This window comes from Osmerus mordax, chromosome 13 (assembly GCF_038355195.1).
Source record: "Osmerus mordax isolate fOsmMor3 chromosome 13, fOsmMor3.pri, whole genome shotgun sequence".
In the NCBI taxonomy this organism is placed as follows: Eukaryota; Metazoa; Chordata; class Actinopteri; order Osmeriformes; family Osmeridae; genus Osmerus; species Osmerus mordax.
The window spans coordinates 2374684-2382813 of record NC_090062.1 but is presented as its reverse complement, the minus strand read 5'-3'; positions in this window follow the sequence as shown (position 1 = coordinate 2382813).

The window sequence follows — 8130 nt, the reverse complement described above, 5'->3', positions numbered from 1 at the left end:
GATAAAAATGAGTAAAATACCTTTGTAAAAAGATAGGTTTTAAGCTGTCTTTAGAAAATGTCTAGCATGTTTGCTTCCCTAATATTTATGGATAATGTCTTCTATAGTTTTGGGGCGTAGTTGACAAAGGCTGCATCACCAATCTTCTTCTGACTGCTTCTGGTGACCTCTGATAGGCCTGCATCTGATGATCCGGGATGGACTAAGATCATTCCTCCCTCTTTCATGGTTAACCAGATTGTAACCAATTCTCAAATGGACGGACTGTGACTTAGAGCTACTTTGCCACTTACTTGAAGTGTAGTCATTCTTTAACTCAACCTCGGGCTAAATGAGGCAACTTTCATAACCCTGTGAATATTATCTACAAAAAATCATGCATACACACACACAGACACACAGACACACACACACACACACATACAAACACACAGTTATACAACAACAACAAAAACAGCCCCTGTGAACAGCCTCTGATGTAGGATGAGAGATGCAGTGTAGCTGGGGGAGGTGGTACGAGGCTGGAGGCTGGAGGCTGGAGGAGGCGTGACAGGGTCCTGGCAGAACAGAGGAGTGCCAGGCAGTGGTGGTGTGCTGGGGCAGAGCCTCAGTGCACCTGATCACATACACACTCTGCAGACAGACAGACAGACAGACAGACAGACAGACCCACACAGGCTGAGCTCGAGCACTCACAGCAGGCCTGCGTACACACACACCACTGGGTTTTTCCACTCACGGAAAGCGCACTGTGGCAAATACAGTCCTGTATTTGAGAACTAAAGGAAAGTGAAGAAAAGGAAAGATTGGGTTAACTGTTTGGCACATATAGTAGAAGTGCCCTCGACCACGTTCAGGCGAAGTACAGTAAAGCATGCATGCCTTTTCAGTGAAACATATATATATTTATTCCAAGGTTAAACAGGCACTTTGTTCTTGTCATTGACCAGTTTACTTCATGTCAAATATGGCTGATCAGCTGTGGCTGGTGACAGCTGGAGACCAGACGCTGAGACACGCCGGGGTTTCTTTCACATGCTAAACAGCTGACATCAACGCTTACAAAACCCAAGACTGGTGACTGGTGTCTTTGCTTGTCCATATTATTTTAGTTCAGAATAACATCAGCTTCACCTGCCGTGCCCTAGCTGACCATCCCTGAGGTAAACACCGCCCTGCCTGGGGGTGTCACCTGGTCGGCCTTAGACTGCCCTGCCTCAGACCCAGCCTGTGTCAAAAGATCGTATTTAGCTCGCCGCTAGCCCACCATATATCAACACTTGCCACTGCCAGCACCGTCTCGCTTTGAGGCTCTCACAGGCAAGAACTTGGGACCAAGGAAAACAGGCTGTGGGGGCGATCTGGAGGAAGGACCTGAAACGTCCCCTCTTAGGTGCAGGTCTTTCTGTTCTCGCATGACATGTAGTAAAGACTTGCTCAAATTAAAGCATGAATTAATGGAACAACCGTTACAGACTTGACATCTTTGCTGAGGTTTTAATGGCGAATGAAATCATGTGATTTAAATGGGGGGAAGGAAAGGAGCCATCTTTTCTGTCCGCAATCCACACATGTCATTTCCTGTCTTTCTGCCCATATAAAGATATTTGACCTACTTATGGAGACACCTTTATTGGACAGATATTGGCACAAGAGGTTTATTTACCCTTGTTCATCATTTCCACAAGGATATACACATACCTAACCCACTGTCTGCTAGGCCCACGGAACTGTACTGTAAAAGAGTGTAACACAATATGTCATCTGGTAGGATTGCAGCCTTCTTCATCCGTTTAGCAGAGAGGTGACTGTCTGTGGATAGGAACGCCTGCCAGAGCTGACACTGTTGAACCATTTTTATAGGTACAAATATTTTATATTAATCTCCCTTCTGAGAGGAGAGGATCAGTACAGACTGTGGAGAGAGGAAAAACAAGAGGAGACCGACAGGAGGCAGTGGAATGAAGAGAATGTAGACTTCAAGATGGGGACAGAGGAGACTAAATGTGGGACGCACATATCATTCAGATCTATGCTAAACACTACTGCAGGAGGAACAGCATGCCTTGCTCTCTTCAGCTCTGACAGCAGGACTGTTTTGTTTCATAGGCTGACCTATGGCATCAGTTCCAAGAACACACACACTTACTCCAGGACTCTTTATCTCTCCACCCCCACCCTCATTTCTCTCTCTCTCTCTCTCTCTCTCTCTCTCTCTCTCTCTCTCTCTCTCTCTCTCTCTCTCTCTCTCTCTCTCTCTCTCTCTCTCTCTCTCTCTCTCTCTCTCTCTCTCTCTCCCTCTCTCTCCCCCCCTCTCTTTCTCCCTCCCTCTCCCTCTGTCTCTCTCTCTCTTTCTCTTTCCTCCAGAGCAGCAGAAGTCCCCTCCAGACTTAGTATTGACCTGCGTCAGGCTCCAGCTGTGACGACACAGCTCTCTGGTCACTCCCCTGTCTGGTAAATAATAAATACATCTGCTATGGGGCTGCTACTCACTGTCCCTTACAGTAACAGTGAGTGTAGACGACCACTGTTGTAATAACACAGTGGTCTCAATGTCAATGTCTTCACCACCAACCCCAACAACGTAATTTATGGTTCCAAGAGACGAGTGTCTCTACCTCCCCCACAAACTTCAATCTGGTTATGATAAAGACTACTCTCTCCTTACTGTGTTCACTCTTAAACAAATAAAGCTAGTGATAGTGACAGCTGTAAACTAGTGATTTTGAAACATTTGAAACGTCTTGAAAGACCATGTTGTTGGCGTTTTAGATTGTGCTAACCCAGATAATATCCCAAGTTGACTGAAAACATGAGGGATGAATTCCTTCATTGTCAGTGAATTCATCAAACTTCATTGCAAAGACAAATATAAACATACGCCACAATCTCCCGAACTCTGCTGGGAAAAACTTGTCTTGTCACTCTGCTGTCAGTGTGAACATTCTCTGCAAATTTGACATTTGAAACAGATTCAGAGTTGTACTTCTGCTGACCACAAGGGGACATCATCTTAAACCCAGTGTGTCCCGGTCTCAAGAGAGGGACTAAGGGTACAAGTCACAGAGGAGGGGTGGTCTCTCACTAAGCACCCACCAGTCCCCAACTCCAGGCCCCAGAGAGGCCTGGAAAACCCTGCTCACACCCAGACTGGCCTTCTCCATGTGGGAACCCAACCTTTCCCAGAGCCCGTGCCCATACAGGAGAGACTCGGCAAGGCTTGCGAGGAGGGGAATTTCAGCATGCTGTAACACATCCATCATAAATCGGACTTGAATACCACAAGGGCAGAATGGCCAGACTGAGTGGCATTTGTGTTGGCATGAGTGCCAAGTGTGTGCCTGGCCCTGGGCAGGCAGCGTCGCAGGGCTGTGGGGAGAAACATGGGAACTGAGGCCTCAATGCACCCTCTCTGACGGTGATTACCATCAGACCTTCCTCACCATGACGTCTTATCATCCTGCTGGGACAACAATCTGACGAACCCTAACTAAATCTGTCATGGTTACGCTGAGGAAGTATTATGTAAAAAATAGGTTCTTCTGTCATCATTATCCTCTATTACTGCTGGAACTACCGAGTCTCGACTGACGTAGTCTTACGTACTCTCCAGCTCACGGGGTAATAAAACAACAACTAACAGGATATGAGACAGCTCTGCTGAGAAATGTCAAACATTGTCAAATCATCTGCAGAAGAACTACCATGCACACTCGATACTTGGATTATTATATATGATGTGGACCATACAATGCAAGGAGACTGTTTAAGCTTTTCTTGAATGACCTCCATATAGAATTGAATAGTCCCTTTAGTTTAAGCCTCGTCCTAAAGTAGAAGAACAATTTAATGTTGTCAATTCAAAAAGTTTTTAGGCTAGGACCAGGCTTCATCCAACTGGGCCTGGGAAACTAGGCCTTAGTCATTTAGTCCCTACAAAAGGGCTCTAAGGGTTGCATTTAAATGCATACCACAATATGTAAGATACAGCACACAAACAGGATGCTCTTTAACTGTCATGGGAGCAACCAACATTTGGACCCAGCTGAAGGTCTGAGGGGACACAAGGCTGTCTAGGGACGAAAAGGAGCATCCAGATGTCTAAAATAATCAGATGACTGCACTGTGCGACAGAAAAAAAACGGCCAAGTCTTCCCTGTGTGGCGCCATTCCGTACTGCAACCCATATCTGGAGTGGAAAACACCGCTCTGAGCTTTACGAGGAGAGAACAACATCCAGTCTTCGAATCCAGAGGCTTAGAGCATCTTGAGAGATGTCTTCGAGGTCTTACCGACGCTTTTTACATAACCCATCACAACCTCGGCATTTCAATGCTCTCCTCAGCTAGTGTGATGGAAGCGTCCCAGTTGAACTGTGAGCTCCTCCGAGTTCTGGTAGAATGACTGTCTGTGATGTACGACTGAGGGGAGCTGTTACCGGGTAGAGAATATGCACTTCTTAGAAGGGAGGGAGTCCTGATTGTTTTTCCTATACCCGATAGGGAGGTTCTGGAGCTCTTGATTTGCAACGTGTTTGTGTTCAGCTCCTGAATGTAGCCCGACGGAGACAGCAGCTGCTAGAGGGCTGATTTATGACCAATCCACCATGATCCAGCTCATATTGTACAGTACGTGACACCCGGGCCCTAGCTCTGAGGGGCCTGTCGCTGCTAGCACGCCAGAGATAGAAGACTTACATAAGGAAGGGAAGAACACCACTGTAACCACTGCTTCATGAGCACACCTGGAAAAAAAGGTAGGATTTCTATGTGCCGCTATGCTTATGGAAATACTCTTTCACTCAATTTCACATGCGAGCCGAGGGCAAGACTGTTGGGGGAGGTCAAAATCGAAATGTTTATTTTGTCAGGTAAAATCTATGTTTCCAAAGAGGTACTGTGCTTTTGGGAGCCTAGTACCGGTCTCAGAAGGGTATTGTTTCCCTGAGCAGCGCCAGTGGTTCCACATGGAGATAACTGGAACCAGACCAGGTTGGTATCAGTCCAGCGGGCCTCCACAGGGACTGCACACCACCGCACGCCAAGCCAATCTTCAGAGCCATCACTCACAGTCAAGCACCTCCGCCCTCAGCCTCTCTCCTCACCTCTGTCTGATATCTTCTTTTCCTAACCTTTTCCGCCATGGAACAAGATTGTTAACTCTAACTCTAATCCTGATATTTTCATATACTAACTCTAACCTTTAATCAATGCAACACGTATATCCTTGAAAAAGCAGAGGGGCTCATTGTTATTTCATGTGTGGCTGTTTTATTTAATAGAACATCCCATAATAAAAAACAATACTTCTTATTTTTTGATAATCCATAATTTACGTAATCCTTTGTTCAGACAGTAAAACATATTATTTTGCATTAGTTGGAGTGAATTTGACATATAATGTGGATTTTAAATAATCTGGTTAGTTTGTCCTGTTACTCAAGCACTTTTTGGGGGGGGGTACAAAAAGCCTTGAGGTGAAAGAGGCTAAACACTAGAACACTCCAGACCCAGAGTAACCTTAGGTTCCATCTGCTCTACCCTTCTCCACCATCCACATCCATCATCCATGTTGACTAACATACAGTATGACTAAGCTATTTCAGCTTGACCAGTCAGTCTTTATGCTGTTTTAATCTGTATGTTTACATTCTTGAAAGGACACCACACTCTTGAGGAAGCTGGAGGATTCTTTAGTGGGTTAAGTTCAGTCCATCCTCCGAATGCCTTTCAGTCAGAGTACCACAACAAACTAGAGCTTAGCCTAAACAGCTGCCTTTGGCACCTTCCCAGTTCAACTCCCCTGAGGACAGAGCTCTTTAAACATACAATACCACTCCCTCTAAAGCATTGTTTACCTCGCCTCGTCTCTCCATTCCTCCCTTCACTCCTCCCAGCACAACACTGCTTCTCACCACCGCTCCAAATGGGTTGTACATGTCCATACAGGGGATCAATAACCTTTTCCCTGTATACAAAGCAGCAGAGGAATATTAGGCTTCATCATGGAAACGGGCATCTGTGCGTGATGTCGAAGTAAAAAAAAATAAACTGTGTTGTGAGTGTACGTATGACTGTGCTCTTTGTTTGGCTGTAGGTGAAGGGGCTCCCTGTGTGTCTTTTTACTTTGTTGAGACTGCTTGACTGGGAGGGCATTTACGTCATTTTAATGCATGGGCCCTCTCATTAGTCAAACATGCCTGCGATGGGGAGCCCTTTGAAGAGACCCGTGCAGGAGGGGAGTGGATTAAAGGATGGATGGGGATAGGAGAGTAGTGATGTGGTCAGAGCCCATCTTTCAGGACTCATCCTAAGGCCTTGGCTACCCTCTAAATCTCCCTGGGGTCCTGGAGACATATGGCTTAGACAAGGCATCAACCATCCATCACACACCTTCTTAAAACCCAGCCACAAGTCGTCACAGCAACCAGAGAGGTCACCAACCTGGTGATGTAAGACTAGTACAGTGCCACCATTTCCCATTCTTCCCAGCTGAGTCCAAACTAGGGGGACAACAAGGTATTTGGTCACTCACAACCGGGCAGTTCAGTATAATGGATGGCTTTTGGGATGTAAATCTTTCAACACGCACATCTATTCGTCGATGTGAGGCAGGTATGTTTTGAATAACAACATAGATTTGCCACCCAGCTCAGGATTCCGAAGCTGGCGACCTTGAGTGCTTGCCTACTGGATGAAGCATACAGTATATTGTTTGATCACTGGGCTGTGAATCTTCGGCGGACTCTTCCCAGCATGGAAGTGCGTCACTGAGGGCGAAAAAAACGGAATGACTATTTCGCTGTCTGTGTGGTAAAACAAAGAACACATAACAGGGTCTTATCGCTCCATACGCGTACATACAGGTCCCGGCAACTGTTAGGGTGTATTTGTTTTGTACTTCCAGTCGGCCTTGACTGACTACGCAGCAACACCACAGACTCATCATCAGTCCTTTGACAGTCTTTGTTGCCATGTAGTGCCGCGGGTGGCTTTGATCTGGGCCACTATTCACACCAGCTCCCTAGGGGACAGAGTCTGTAATTCAAAGAGAGTTGCTTTTATGGTGAACACAACAGAAAAGAATAAATCAAACTAACTAGCTGCAGGGAATGAGTCATTCAACCAGCAAAGCTTCATCAAATTAATTTGTTTTCAGAGCCTTCAAAGCATAGTTTTCCCCTTAGAATAATTTCAGTGAAGCAATTCAGTGTTCCTCTCACCATCATTTCCGACCCCAGATTGCACCACATGCCCTTGTGTTTGTGTGCATTGTCTTCCACAGCTCATACTGGGACTGTGCGTTGGATCAAGACAGAGGAAACCATAGTAAAATAAAGATGGATAAAACCCAGTACAGTCGGAAAGCTACAAGGTGGCTGTCTGGTGAAGCTGTGCAGGGGATGGTGACGTGTGCTGTGTGCTTCCGCAGATTAGGCTGTCCGCCACGCTGCTGTGTTGTGTTTACCGGGAGTGTCCATGATGACTTTTACAGACTGCAGGTGATTTAGTGACACCCAGGAGCCCAGGCATCCCAGGTTTCCTCTGCTCATGTTGTTCTGGGGAATCCCTGGCCCCCTTCCACACACACACACACACACACACACACACACACACACACACGGTCCTTCACCTTCACCCCTCAGTGACCCTTCCCTTTAACCTGTCACAGCAGTGACTAGAAAAGAGTATTTAACTAGCCGAGTGTAGATGTAGAGATGTAATTCGCTAATCAAATCTAGGCACATTCCAAGATAGTGTCAGAGCAGCACATAGATATTCCTCACTCCAAGGGCGAAATAGTCAATCACACATTGGTGGGACAGCTGTGGAACTTTCTGTGTTGGGGCATACACACATTTTTGTTATCAAACGAAAAGAAAAGTCAGAGTCTGAATGTTGTCGGCTAGCTTGTCAAAAGTCCCATTTATACAAGCTGTATAGTATTGCAATCGAAATTCGCACTAATTCTACAATTTGAAATACTAGTGAAATTCACTTAGTCGTTATCTAAGGTATTATGTTAGCCAAATACTGGATATTTACCATCCAAAAATCTGTGCCAAATGTCTGTCTGATTTCGCGCTCCTAACTCACTCATTGACAGTGCACAAGAGTACAAAGGTATAGG